This window comes from Dermacentor variabilis, chromosome 10 (genome assembly GCF_050947875.1).
Source record: "Dermacentor variabilis isolate Ectoservices chromosome 10, ASM5094787v1, whole genome shotgun sequence".
Taxonomy (NCBI): Eukaryota; Metazoa; Arthropoda; class Arachnida; order Ixodida; family Ixodidae; genus Dermacentor; species Dermacentor variabilis.
In genome coordinates this window covers 119,430,634-119,446,232 of record NC_134577.1, presented here as the reverse complement: position 1 = coordinate 119,446,232, position 15,599 = coordinate 119,430,634, and the positions used below count along the sequence as shown (strand labels likewise).

Genomic DNA, 15,599 nt, shown 5'->3' with positions numbered 1-15,599 from the left:
AATGATGCTTTTGTCCTTCTTCAAGTCTTGGAGAGCCTTCACCTCGTCGTCTAAAAAGTTTTTGTTTTGGCGGGTCGGTATCTTGTAAAGAATGCCTATTGCTTTTAGCCGAGTTTCTTCGTGGACGCCAATTTCCAGACCTTATATACCGTCCTGCAATGCTGCGATAATATTGGGCAGAGGCGGGCTGATTGAAACATTGAACTCTTGGCCTTCCGGCGTTGAAAGACGCCGGGATGATAGGTTCGTCACGAAGATGATTGGAGGATTTACCGGTGAATTTTGGTGGCGATCCAGGCTGCTGAGTTTCTTTTCTTGAAATGCCTTGTGCTTGCTGGCTTCTGCAGAGGCTGCTTTCTTTCCAAAGTACTCCAAGGACGGCATGGCTGCGGGAATACGATGTTCCTGCTCTGGCCGGGTGAAGGTCCAGTTATTTCTTCCTGATGGTCGCGTTTCACTCATGCATGTGTGCATTAAGCAAGCGCTGCTCAGTTTCAAAAATCATCTGGAGGCCTTCCGATGATAAAAGCGGACGTTTCAGACGCAGGTTGTGGAGGATGACACCGTTCTCCTTGCACATTCGATTGAAATAGAGGTGGCACCTGAATGCAACTATCCCTCTGAAGATCCTAGTAACGCTTAGCAAGCTGCCGGCTCTCTTGCCCAAAATCTCGACGTATCGAATCAAAGCCAAACATTCGATAGACAACTGAATTAAAGAGAAAGAAAACTCAAACCAAAATTTATCTTAATTTCAAAAACCCGACTTTCCGTAACAAGTATTTTATTGGAGCTTGCTTGCATAAGCCGTTATACATGGCACGATTAAGTCTAAACGAAACAGCTGTTTCCACTCGAAAATCTGAAACTTAGCGCGTTGCTTATTTTCATACATATTATCACATAGTACTGACAGAGAAAAGCCCAACAGCAAAACTATGTATGAGGAAACTAAGTTTTTATTGGGCAATAAGTTGCTCAGGTCACAGCGCTGGATTTACACGGGCAGAAAAGACGACAGGACGTGCGCTATCAACTGATTTTATTTCGCAAGAGCATAGTGCTTACACCGACAAAACAAACATTTTCCAGATGGGCAATTTCCCTTCCGCTAAGAGTGATTGACGCAGTTAGCACCCTCTTTGCCAGTAGTATTTGGAAGTTACAAATCGTGCATGCCCGATTCCGTACAGATTCTGATGCGTTAATCAAGTAAGTCTTGTGAGGGCTCCAAATTGGTGACTCATATTCGAGTTCAATGCGGATGAATGTTTCGTAGGCAAGTTTTTCGGATACATAGATGGGAAAGTTTTGATTATGCCGAGCTATTTTGAACAATCAGCCGCTCCTTGTAAGATGTGGTCAGACCAGGTTGATATTTTTGTATATTGTGACGGTTATGTAGCGGTAAGTATCGGTAGATGAGAGAACCGATGAATCGAGGTAATACGGGTAAATGCCGCTGTTACGCTGCCGAGAGATAGACATTATATTGCATATTTAAGTATTAAGTACCATACGCCAACATGAACGTCAGTTTTTGATTTTGCTGAGGTACTTTTGCAGCGATGAGTGATCATTTTCCTATGTTATGCACCGGTACAGGAACCAGTCATCTGCAAATAAACGAACTTAGGATAATATATCGTTAGGAAGGTCGTTAATAAAAATTAAAAGCAAACGGGGGACCAAGGACCGAATCTTGAGGAACGCCGGACTTCACTGTCTTGCTAGCCGAGGTGCGATTGTCCATGACTGCGTAGTGGTAACGATTAGAAAAAAAAAAAGAAATGGTTCTATGATTATATTACAGGGCCAAGACTGTGGCATGAAATCTTGGTCCATAGTCGACGATGGATACACGATCAAATGCTTTTGCGAAATCGAGATACATAGCGTCTGTTTTGAAGTCGGTATCAAGATTTAGGTGAATGTGTTTGGTGGACTTGAAAAGCCCTGTTTTACATGAAGCATCTAACCAGAAACCACGCTGGTTAGAAGAAAAAAAACGAGTGGTTATCTAGATGGAAAGATGGATAGCCAAAATACGCAGTTCGGCCAAAAGTGACGCTAATTAAGTACCGAGCAGTTGTGAGAAGCATTGCCGCCAAGGCTCCAGAGCAAGAAAAGCTTGCTCGTATTAACGAAGCGGTGAAAGCGGGTGAAAAGACGGACTTTCATCACCACAGAAGCATCGGCGCACGAAAACACGATTGGTACGCTTCTGAAAAACAAAAATGCCAAGCTCAAGGACGAAACCAGCGCTTCCGTAATAATTAACGCCGAAAATTACAAAACCTTCAGAAAGCAAGCTATTTTTAACAATTTCGAGAAGACCAATGTAGAACGAAGGAAAATAGGGCAGCTGAAGAAAAGGACGCAGAAAGAATAGAACTCCCAAAAATAGAAATGGACCTGAAAGAATGCACGACATTGACACTTCGGCCATTATTTATACGGTCATTACCCCGCGGTAGCATGGTGCGGAATGATGGTAGCGAGCAAACGCCAAGTAGACGCCGAGCAGACGCTGTGGCATAGGTGAACATATGTAAGGACATTCGCCCGTGCTACTTGCTAAGGGGGCTGCAAGGTAACTGCAGGGAAAGCGCACAAGAGAAACCCTGCTGTCTTATGCATGTAAACACAGCTTATGGTTACGACGTTAAAGCATTTTTTTTGCGTCAATCCACCAACCATGGAGCATGTGACAGGATGGCAAGCAGAAGCTGAGGAGACGACGCGGCGCGGATGAGCACATTTCGACGGGCCTTCCTTTTGGCTAAGAATTAGTGTAGCTTCCACAGTGCAGCAGCCGGCCTGTGAATAGCGCTTGCCGGAGCAGCGATGGAGGCGGTTCAGTCACTATGGGGAATTATGGGCAACAAGACGTTGTTGGGCGAGTTGGTTCCATAGTGCGAGGAAATAAATGTACTGCGCAATATTCAACACAAAGACATAGTAAGGGACACGGAAAAGCGCTAACCTTCAAGTGAATTTCAACTCCTCGAATTATGGGAAGTACATGCATTTGCCTGAACTTCGTCCTTCTGGCTTGAAACGGCTTCGTACCTTTCTAGACGCGTTATATTCAACAAAGTATTGTGCAATAATTAAGGGAATAAACATTACTAAAATTGTTCGAAGGCAGGATTCGAACACAGGACGTTTAGCACAAAGGCCCGATATTCAAACCATTACGCCGCGGTCGCATGCATCGACAAGCGACATAAAACGCCATTATGAAATTATCGCGGGCAACCCAGTGCCTTGAGACGCTTGGCGCGTTTCGATTTGGCCACCTCGACAAGCTGAACGCTTGCAATTAGTAGCGTTTTTGCGTGTTCACAGCGTCTTCGCCACTTGGGGAAAAGCATAGCTGGTTCTGAAATTTGCGAAATTGAAGGCATATAAGCACAATAAACAAGCCACAAGAACTTTTCAATCCACAGGCACGTCGATGAGACAAATCCATGCACCATCATTCCCATGGTGGCTGAATGATTGCAGCGCCACAGCTCCCTCTAGTAGTTATTGTAGAAAACTTATGCTAAAAAATTCCATCCTAGTCACCAGATGATATGACTCACGCCTTACCTGGGCTACAAACAAATTCCTGTCAAGTCCTAACTCTTAATCTACAAACCGACAAGGAGAGGTAAAACGCTGCGCGACGAGGAACGGGAATACTCCAAAATACGCATTATATTGGCAGATGGTACTCCCGTACCGCACGTACACAAAATTAGAATCCTGGGGTTACACCTGCAGGCAAATGGCCATAACGGAGAGACGGTGCGAAGACTTCGTCGTTCGGTAGATGACACGATCCGACTCTTGCGCCGCATCACGAATAGACGCAATGGTATGAGTGACGACTGCGCGATCCGTCTGGTGCACGCGTACGCGATAAGCCGCATCATGTATGTTGCCCCCTACCTTAAGTGGATAGGGTGCGGAAAAAAAACAAGGTCGAATGCATGATACGAAAGGCTTTCAAGAAGGCGGTCTGTGTTCCACTCAACGCGAGCACCGACAGGTTTCTAGAGCTCGGACTTCACGACTCACTTGACGAGTTAATCGAGGCGCACGACGTTGCGCAAAACGAACGATTATCGAAGTCAAAGACAGGTCGATGCATCCTCGAGTCACTCGACATCACGTACCACACTCATCACGGATAAAAGACGGCCGTTCCGGCCTCGGTCCGCGACCGCCTGATCATCCCGCCGCTTCCCAGGAACATGCACCCGACACACCACGCCGGGAGACGCAACAAACGAGCAAGCGACCTTCAGAAGTTTGGTAACAGCAACGATGCGGTGTACGTAGACGCAGCGCGATATGGAGGAGGGAGAAGCGCGATAGCGGCTGTAGACCGCTCGGGTAAGTGCCTCGCGAGCGCCACGGTGACCACGGGACACACGGATGCGGCCGCAGAAGCCGCGATAGCCCTAGCACTGGCCGCGGTGCCGAGCGCTGCCATCGTGATCAGCGACTCGCAGGCGGCAATCCGCGGCTTCGCGCGCGGCCGCGTCTCGCGGGAAGCGGCCCGCATACTTCAAATTTGTGACGACGCAAAGTCGTCATCGCCGTCGCAACTCCAAAATTCTACGGTCTTCCTCTTCTGGACCCTGGCACACACCGATGTCCCGCTCGCGGGCAACGAGGCGGCCCCCGCCACGGCTCGAGGTCTATCACGTCATACATGATTTCATCATGTATGACGTGATGGTCGAAATAAACTTACTTACTAAACTTACTTACACGCCGAGCCGCCGCAGATTATGTGGCCGCCACCACCACCACCCCCGAGAGCGGGGCATCGGATCTGCCGGATCGGGACACTACGACACAAACGCAGCAACAAGACTGGGGCGATCACCTAACCACGTTCAGGGACCTCACCCAACACTACAGACTCGAAAGACGCACATTCCCGCCACCGCACGATAAATTAAACAGGAACGAGGCCGCAATTTTACGCTCGCTCCACACACACACTTACCCTAGCCCCGCCGTCTTACATCACTGCTACCCGGGTTTATATCCAACAGATGTGTGTAAAGCTTGCGGACAGAGAGCAACGCTGCGACACATGCTCCGGGAATGTGCCGGCAACAACGGTTATGAAACCACCTCCGTTCGCGAAGCGTCCGTAATCGCGGCCGTGGCCAGAGTACAAGAAGCCTCGAGCTCGCTTCTTCCCGATGCCGCAATACATTTACTCTCTCGCCGGGAATCTTCTCCGTCGGCGTCGCCGCCGCTGGGAGGCGGCTCTGGGCCATCCGGCAAGCCGAATACATGCCGCCCGAGTCCAAGAACTTCAAACCGCCACCTGTGACCACCACAACAAAAACTGCCGGACCATTGTTTAAAGTTTCTTCTTGTTCTATTCAGTGCAGCAGTAAAGATACATATAGGCCGAGGAGTGACGTCTTATCACAGCACGCGATCATGATTCTTTTCCGACAGCGGTCATGTCACAGAACTGCGTCGCGCTATCACAACAGCAGAATTTGTTATTTATTTATTTTTATCGTAAGAACACTTTACAATTTCGAGCGATTCCGCTTGCAGTAGCAGTTCTGCTATAGAAAAATCAACATTGCTAAAAAATTCAATATTAGTGCGACAGCACGTAAGAAAGACGACGGCGATGAGCACTCACTAGCAACAGTTATTCTTGAACAATATCTTACATTATCGCAAGCATACTAAAGCACCGCTGATACGGGCGCTCTCTTTTTTCTTTTGGGAAGCGTTTCTCGTTTTCAAGAGAAATGGTAAATAATTATGAAAAAATTGTAAGGCCCCATAAGTAAGGCTTTACTATGCTCACACTCAGGTGAACTATTGCTTTTCAATAAAAGGCCGTGGCGTACGTGTAGGCATTGGTTGTTGGATATTATAGATGTCATCTATGCCCACGCTTCGAATGCTCTTCTCGCAAGAAGCAGGTGCTCTGGCACTTACCGTCGTGCTTCTCGTGCATGAATGTAATTTTTCGTCACTTATATCTATTTCATAACAATGTTTAATCAACCCACGCAATAACAATTAAAATAGGGGGAAACTAAGAAAGCCAGGAGAAGTAATTATGCACAGAAGGGCACGCGAGCACATCAGTGGGCCGCGCAATATGCGTCCAGAAGCACGGAAAGACGCCCTGTCGATTGTATCGATTGATTTTGACGAATGTGCGCACACACGTTCGTCGATCCAACAGATCGACGCGTCAGAAGACACGCGTCAGAAGACATCAAAATTCATTAAATAACGCGTCGCTCTGTCAGCTTGCACCGCATTACTAAGGGTGCCGTGCACCCTGGTTTCAAAGCAGTAATTTTGTCAGGCACCCTGATCAGACCACGACAAAACTCTCAGAGGCGCATCATATGCGTCAGTCAGCTAGCTACCCTTGCTAATGCATGACAGTGATAAATGTTAGACAAATGTCTTTGATGTTTCGCTTGTTTGTTTTTAGCTCTCTTTGACATGCGCGATGTATCTGTGTATTTACGACCTGTGATCGATACGGTGAATGATTGATTTCATAATTTATTTGCAGAAAAGATGATGCCTGTGTGTGAGAATACAGTTTATTTTCCTTCAGAATAATTGCCTCCCGTGGTTAAGAGCTTTCGAGAATGCGTTTGGGTCAAAACAGCGCCTGTGGGGCAGATCAGCATTTGACGAAATTATGATAGGGAGAGTTGCGCGTAAAAAAGGACACAGGAGAAAACGAAGTCGACGGAAAGAGCGCTACATTCATTTTCTTCTTGTGTTCGCGCCACTCTTCCTAGCACAGCTATGCACCAACTCGGCCAGCAAGACTAATCTAATTGATTAAGCCCGTTGCTTCATAGCGAAGACGAGTTTTGAACAGTTCAGCTTAAAAAAAAAACATACGAAGACAGACAAGGACGTCCTTAGTGAAGGAGACGACAGTGACGTCCTTGTCTGCCTTCCTTAGTTCTTCGCGTTTTTAGTTCAGCTGTTCAAAGCTCATTTCAACCGGTGGAATTCAGTTCACTTCCGCGTTTACATGGCGCTGGATGTCGGCCATGCTCGCAAAGCGCAGTGTAAATAATTATTCAATAAACTACTGTTTCCATATACTTGACGCAGCACGTCGTGATACGTGACATTCACTTCGCGTTCTCCTAAGTGTGAAGCAGAATTTCACGTTCGCACATTGTTTCATTTCACCCATACACCGTCGCTGCACTACACCTTACTGAAGCGTAATGCTGCAATAATGCAACCCAGAGTATTGTTGGGCCACAATAGGTGCGAGGTGGTGCGTGGAATCTGGAAAGGAGTGATGGTGACAATGCTAACGTTCGCAAATGCCATTCAGTGTTTAAGAACAAATATTGTCACGTGGTAGTGATGGTGAAGAAAGCAGCAATACGGTGAAATACAAAACTAACTTTTATTGGGCGAACCTGTGCCCACAAAAACAGGCTACACTTATAGCACAACGATAGCGGCGAACACGGTCGGCGATCGTCGAAAATCTGATCAGTGGGTCAAGCGCGTCGGCTTTTACACAGCAGTGATCGAATGTCCCAGACTAATCGCTGGGACCCGCGCGTGTCTTCCACGAAGTTCTGCAGCATTCGCGTCACGCGATGAAATCAGATAACACAAGGTTCGGCGACAAAAGACAGCCGGCTAGAAGCATCGATAAATTTCCCGAAACTTCGGATACATGCAGGCGCGTCCCGCGCTGTGCGATTACATTTGTTGAGCGGCGAAACCTGGTCGCCCGATAAAGATAAGTACACGTGTCAATATCTTGTCTGGGCTGGAAGTTGAACAAAGATCGGCGGGCCGGTTGGCTTTGGGAGCCCACGGCAAAACCACAGATGAGGCAGAGCAGGCTGACACGGGTTGGGCCTCTTTTGAAGTCGGAGAAGCACAGAGCAAAATTAGTTTTAAAGAAATACTCAGGAGCATGGATGAAAATAAATGGGCAGCTAAAGTGCACAAGTACCTGTACTTGAAAAGTGTGGACGCAGAATGGAGGAAGAGCTCAAGGAAGTTGGCCACCAAGTACGAGATAATTGAAACTGCAAATGTACAACCAGGAGTCATCAGAAAGAAAGTGAGAGAAACAGAGACAGTAAAGTGGATGCAAAAAGTGGAAGCACAGAGGACCATGGAGATTTGCAAGAATGACAAGAAAGAAATTAGAAGGGAAAATCTGTACGATAACACATAGGGCCGTGCCTTGCCATTTGGGGCTCGAGCCGGTTGCCGAAGGACAAAAACATACCGGAGCCAATATTCGGAAATAGATGAATCATGTGTATGCTGCAGCGAAAATGCGGAGACCACTCAGCACATCCTAACAGAATGCAAGAGTTCCACCCAGAGAGAACCGTACGTAACGTACACCTTCTAGAAGCGCTTGGGTTTAAAGTGGACGGAAACATGAAATGGTCAGCTGTCGAGATATGAAAGAGACGGTTACAGTACTGGTGGAAAAAAAGGAGTGAACGACGGGATCTCTCACAGTCATGGCTAGCGGTACAAGGTACATATTGAAGAAGAAAAAAAGATTAAGGAAATGTACACAACAATGCTAGATAAAAACAAACATGTATAGGAGACCTGATTAAATCAAGTAGGCTAGGTGACTATTTTTCACCGCGCCGTTTAAAAGGGAATGCGAATAAAATATCATCATCGCCTGCACGTCTGGACAACCAGACGGCTTAGCGAACTGTGACTGACATACCTCTGGCTTCACTGACCTGACCTTCGACCGGTAGTACACCACACGCCATCAATTCATCCACTGATGACAGGTTCCATATCTTCTCGGTACAAGCATTAAAAAGCAGTTGTGAGTTGAACGCTCGTATTGTGCGTCACCGTGTTCGTCTGTCGTCTTTCCTGCACTCTTCTTTAGGAGAAGTAATGGAGGTGTAAGCGAGTCAAGAACAGCCGGCGCCGACGACTCTATAGGAGGAGGAGGAGCTCTTCGGAATGTGTCAACCTCACTAGTGTCTCCAATCTGTCACACTGCTGTTCTTGAGGAACGAGAGGATAACGAAAGAATCTTAAGTATACGAGAATGTCCGCGGAAGCAATTTATGCGGTTGTGGACGGCGCTCAGAAAAACGATGAAAGAATAAATTTCCACGGGGCAATAAAGGAGTTCCGGGCGACAAATGAAAAAAAAAAAGCTTTGACAGGACATTGTTTCTTTCGATGATGACATCAGAATGTGACGCGATAAGGTCTATTGAACCCGAACCCTCGAGTGCGATTGCTAGTTACTGCGGCTAGCGTCGCGAAGCTTCGGACAAAAAGCGGCGGTCCAGAATCAGTCACCAGTCACAGGAGAGGTTTTGCTATTGAACCTCGACTACGCCTGGGAGGCGATGAAAGAAAACTGGGATATGCGACACCATACTACATTGTGGCGTCTCGGGCATGTCACTGGCGACCTTGCGCCCTCGCAGTTATCAAAGTGACGTTTCTATACGGCATATTTCTTACAAACTTGTCATTTCAAGCACACTGTTACGTACTCGCCGTACGCTACACATTGCTCAAGCGCTCTGTTATAGATACACCCAGAGTGGGCCAAATCCGCCTCTCTCTTCCCGGGCCGCAGCCTATGGCTCTACTAGAACAAGCGATCGCTTTTCTTTCTTTCTTGATCTCATGCTTGCTTGTATCGTGCCAAAGTCGCTCTCTTAAACGTCTGGAGAGTGTGTCGCGTGCCAGTCTCTCGCATTCTTCCCTTGTAACAGCTAGCGCTTCAGGGTCACCGTGTGCGCTGCCTCTGGGATCGGCGCATACATATTGCAGTGCCTTGCTCTTATTTTCGGTCAGTCACCTAGGTCAAGCTCGCCACAATCGGGCAGTTTCATCCGAAGGGCGAGGCACTGCAAGCAATAGCGAGGAAGTGTCGCGCTGACGTTTCTCAGACAGTGCTCGAAGAATACGCGGCATGCTAACGTCGACACCGTACGCGGAGCGCAGCACAAAGAACGCTCCCTCACTCAACGGCGGGGCAGCGAGGACAGGCGTCGCAATTCCATTGCGCACGCGATGAGAGAAAGTGCCCGCGTTTCTCGTGCGCTGCCCGCTCTGCAGCAATCATCACTCACCTAACGGAATTCACTTGCAACATATTTCTAGCTCGTGGCTTAGTTCTTCCGGTGGATTCATTTTTCGTCGGCGTTTCCCAAGATGTCGATGCTGCCAAACCGTCCAAGCTTTTTCTTATGAGCTCTACCTTCTGATACGTGAACTTTAGCTTGTTGACTGGATTAGTAGTTTCATTTCCCGTCGCCGCCAACATGTCTCTTTTAAGCACTTTTAGTGCGCTTCAAGGCACAGCTTCTGCAAAGATTCGTCTTTACGTCGATGACAGGGTTCTCTACAGCCTATTCAAGTCGTGTGATGATAATCATAGTCCTCACAATTTCGCGCAGGTTGTGTCAAAACTTGCAAATGAAAATAAAATTTCAGGGGACACGTGCTATCTGTATTAAGAGACGATCGTCTCCTTAACTACTAAAATACTCACTTGTTGAATACGATTAGCAAAACGAGAACAAAGTAAAAGCGGGAGCCAGCATTTCCACAAGAGGACTTGTCTTTTTCAAGCCGCCTTGAAAAAGACAAGTCAACTTGTCGAAACGTTGGCTCCTGCGTTCACCTTCTTCTCGTTTTGCTAATCGCATCTCCAGCATACCTTCTTGCTTCGCTCATTTATTGAATATAACTTTTCTTGATTTATTGCTTCTTCAGTGCTCCGATTATCACTATACACGCATCTCAGCCTCCTTTCTTATCGCTAATTTGCTCAGAGCACACGAGCTCAGGCCGACTTTTTTGTCTTTCCTCTAATAAATTATCTGTCCCGGCCTTGGTCTAGTCACATTAACCTTACTTGCCACACAGCCCTGGAAGAGCTCGGATATATAAGTAGTTCATTAGGAGTAGCTTCAAAGAAACAAAATTACTAACATACAAATTCCTCATAAGACCACTTCTCGGGTATGTTGCTCATCTCTGGAATCCGTACAAAATTGGCGACATAACGAGAATTATATACGATTCAGAAAAAAGGTCGTGAACTTCATCTGCATCGCTGCGATAGAAACCTTTGGGTGTCCTCATCTATTATAGGAAATGGATGCAGTTACCTAGGTTATGTTTACTTATCTAGGCACCAAATTACCATCCACCAGAAATAGGCACGAACTAAACACGTCTGTCTCTCATCTGTTTTGCTATTTGTTATCCTCGTTTGTTATGCCACGTTAGACAAATATTACAGTATACAAATCTTCGTATTCGTTGCTTAAAGCTTCGCTTTAGCAAAACCGGGTGCTCTGATCTTAACATTTCGTATTGATTCTGACCGTGCTATTTATTGTGAGGCGTTATCTGTTTCGAACAATAAGGTAAAACCTGTATTAGTTGCTCAAAATTTTAGATCACTCGAATCGTAGCATTAAAGATATTCTGTGAGCAACCTAGCCGTTGATGCAGTTTCTTGCGGTTGTACGAATACTTGGGCGGCACAAAGACCAAAGAACGCACGAAATCGTTGAAGCGTATGCAACTCATAGGAGGGGCCCCTCTTTCATAAGCGTGCCACCGCTTACTGAACTGAATTTTAACTGTTTGCGCACCTTCATTCAGTCTGCAGTTTGTTTTAAATAAAACTTGTAAGCCTATGACTATGGGTCGTCTTTCTAGTGCCGTCGTCTAGTCGTTTAGCGCGGTTGCTGTGTTTTCAATATAACTGTCGTTGCTGTGCATCTCGTTGCTGGATTACGCAAGATCTAACCTGCATTTCGCACGCATGGAAATTTAGACGGGGTAAAAGTAAAAATGACAAGCAAAGCACGGACAAGGGCTAGACGTTTAAGAATGGACACAAAAGTCTGCCTTTAGGCGGATTCTGATATTCGTCTAATCTGGCGAATAATCTATTTACATTCGGCAAAATACTTTCGTAGTCTTTTGAAATTCCCTTTCTAGACATAATTTCTTCGACGCACTTTAAGCACGATTCCATAACCTCGTGAAACAGCATTGCGCGTCGGATGATAGCAGGGATACACGACCAATTTTTTATGCGTATGTGAAAGATATTTTTTTTGTTTTGTATAACACGCTATTTTTCAGCGCTAGTCAGTACTTATGAAATAGTTTGGGCAGCGTAATATGACTCCAGGGTAGCCAAAAAGAAAGAAGAACGCCACTGACTGACTGCTATGTAATATTGTAGGGATGCAGAAGCCTATATAGCGATGTAAACGTGGACAACATATGTTGTTGTTTACCACGCCCCGCCTCTGCATCTGCTTCTCTCCAGTAGAGTTGCCAGTGAACCGTGCCATTGTTTCACTTGTACCGTCCCTTTACTGGCCGAACCGGTTAGGTTAGGTTAGGAAAGTAGTAGTTTTGTATGCCTGTTGTTCTGACTGGGTGCGTATTCCCAAAGTAGATTGTTGGAGTATGCTTCGAATGCTAAGAATCAGGGTTTACCTCGCTGTCCGAATAATGCTTGTATAGTTTCCTGCGAGGCGTGTATCGAAGAAACGTGTCTATCTCACCGGAGACAAAAACTCGTATTCTGTCTGCTCCGCTGATTCTTTCAGCTCACTTCACGACGCAGCCAGCCGGAAAGTATTCTGCGATGCCTCCTTGATTTTGACTATAAAGTGGCAGTTCAAGAACAACAAGCATTGAATTCAGGCACATAACTCTTAACATTTCAGGCAGAAAGCTGGTCTAGTTTGAATAAATATACGTGTTCCACTATGTAAGGGAAAAACAGAAAAGAGAACAGAGAAAAGGAAAGATGACTAGACAGGCAGGACGCAAGACTTTAACTGTATTAACCTTTTGAAAACAATGACAGCAAGTCAAGTAATGACAGAGAAGGACAAATCTTGGCACATGCCTACATGAGAGGGCCAAATTCTTACCGTTTTATTGTCCAGATATTTTTTTTTCTCTGCGCTTTTTGCGTGGATAACACGCATAAGTAACATGTTACCTAAACAAATGCAGATGTAACTTTTCAAAAGAAATGGAATTTGTTGTTGCAAATTCCTTTGGAAATGAAAAAGTGCGCATAACCTTTTGAGATGCGCCAGGAAAGCAGAGAACTGGTACGTATTTTGTCGATCTCTCCAATAAGTCTGAAAGGCGGGCTAATTGGTTTGACTTCATTGTGGAAAGTTTTGCGCACACTGAAAGACTACATATAAAGCACACATAGACCATGAATATGAACAGAGGCATTAGCAGAGATTTATATGTGCTCTCGTCACGTGTGCTGGACGCGTTCAGGATAAGAGGCAAAGGGCTAGTTTTCACGTATGAAGTGCCAGCAGCTCTTTACAGTTCCTGGATGTGATGCTCAGTTTGGAAGATGAGCACTTGTGCTGGAAATATTCCACAAGAACTGAGAAACCTCTTCTTCAAAACAATTCAGTCCGTTCAAGGATAGTACGAAACGGAATCGCTATGGGCTGTTTTCAATCGGTTTTGACAAAAGCTTGCAAGCACAAGTTGAGTAAAGCGTTCCTCGAGCAGGTGCTTGGTTTCGGAAACGCTGGATACCCTACTTCAACGCTGCTAACTGCAAGCGAAAGGCTAGTGAGGAAAATAAAATCGGAGGGCAAGGGTATGGAAAGAACCCGGGATAAGAGAAAAATTTCAGTAATCCCGTATGTACATGGCTTATCGCATAAACTCCAGAAGGTCGCTGCCAAATATGACGTGAATGTAGCTTTTTCGGCAAGAGACAAAGTGGGGGGTGTTTGCCCTGCGACAAATAGTATGTATGATAACAAGGTTAACAGTCTTACTAATAAGTGCCAGGTGCGTCATGTGCACCAGTTTTTAGAATGTAAAAGAAATGTGGTATATAAAATTTCTTTCAAGTGTAGGCAGCGCTATGTCGGCCAGATTGGCCGATGCACAAATGTAAGATTAAGAGAGTACTTGGCCAGCTTGAAGGGAAGGCCTTATGCGCATTTGGCAATGCAGTGTGCGCAATATTCATTGATCATTTATAAACCACTGTTTGACCAAACCACTATTTTGTATATTCATCCTAATCAGAGAGCAAGAGAAATTGTAGAAGCTTGGCACATATCTAGACTACAGGGAACATGTGTTAGCCATCCGTCTGTCGCTTTGTATGATAGTGAAATTAACGTGCTCATTATTAGGCGATAGTGTGTCGATTATGATGCATTTTCTGAGCGTGGTTATCATGTGGAAAGGATGCGCTGTTGCCCATGGGTGGTGATCGTGTGGTGGGTCTCGAGGGTATATATGTGCCGTCTTTAGGAATAAAAATTCCGTTGTCAGTCTGCGCTGGTCTATGTGTCATTTTCTTGTTGTCTTCGTTCAGTGTGCGGAAAACTTTCCACAATGACGATCTCTCCAGTCGTGTCGTCCGCCTAGAAGGCGGTAGGTAGCTTGATACAGCCACTCACCCATCGGTGTCTACGAAAATAAACTAAGGAAATAAAATAATAGGAAAATAAATAAAATGAAAATAAAGCACGAACAATTCTCCCCACTCGGCAGTGTTCCACAGTGCAACGGCCGCCCGCAAGCAAGCTGCTCGGCGAACTCACCGGTCGTGCGTGGCGCTATGCCGTTAGCTCCAGCAAGCCGACGCGCCGTGGACAGCCGAGATGCTCGGAGCTTGGATGCGATCCGGGCTGTCGCCCATATCGGCCGCACTCGGACGACGCGGGCTCTATAATCCAAGGCTGGCGGCGCACAGAATCACAGCGCGTTAGGCAGGACGAGGGAATTTATATTCTCCGGCGGTGCACAATATCACTGCACTCGGGGTTATCAACAAACGTCGGTAGCTCACGCAGCAGTGGCGCCCACACGGCCTTCCCTTCGCGCGTCCCTCTCGGTCCGGCGATCGACATGACAGCGCCCCCGGGGTCCGAACCGCCACGGGCGAGGCCGCCACCTGGCGCCGCGCGTGTTCAACTCGGCGGCTTCCTGTCGACCGCTTTTCCCGTTTGGCATCGAGCGACGCCGGGGAGCGCCCAACCTGGCAGACGGCGAGCAGTGCCTGTCGGCACCGAAGCCGCGCTGGCCCGCCGCGTTTCTCGGTAAACTGCAAGCATTCTCATGCAACGTGTGCACTCTCACTGTATTATCCAATCAATCTACAGCGGCCCCTTGCAAACATGCAGATGTGCCTCGCAAATTCAAAGGCTCAATAAGGCTCCCGAATAACTGCATGATCGAGCCCTTTTTTTCTTATGAAGCTTTCTTTTCCTCCCACTTGCTCGCCGCTTTTGGCTGCTGTCTCACCGAATGGCTCTTGGCAAATCCCTCGGCCGCACTCAAATTAATGTCGTCGTCACGCCGGCGTCGTCGTATCATTGTCACAACTGCTTGCTTCTGGCTAGTCTCGCGCGATTGGCCAGTTCGGAGGAAGTGCAAATAAACGCCCACTATAGTGGGAATCGCGGCACCTAGCTTTATCACGCGTCATGTGCGACGTGTGCGTGATCGAGAGGAACAACTGTATATTTAGCGAAGCCGTTCGCAGTGAAATAATTTCG

At 46.7% G+C, this 15,599-nt stretch overlaps 1 protein-coding gene across 2 annotated transcripts in view; it reads right to left on the bottom strand.

The window, feature by feature from the left end:
* Positions 1-14,943, bottom strand: part of LOC142560923 (arrestin domain-containing protein 3-like) — a 273,574-nt gene extending 258,631 nt beyond the window's left edge. For both annotated transcript variants that reach the window (XM_075673346.1, XM_075673345.1), the window contains exon 1: positions 14,643-14,943. The gene's annotated coding sequence lies outside the window, so the exon portion shown is untranslated. The remainder of the gene's footprint in view (positions 1-14,642) is intronic.
* Positions 14,944-15,599: the final 656 nt, after the last annotated feature.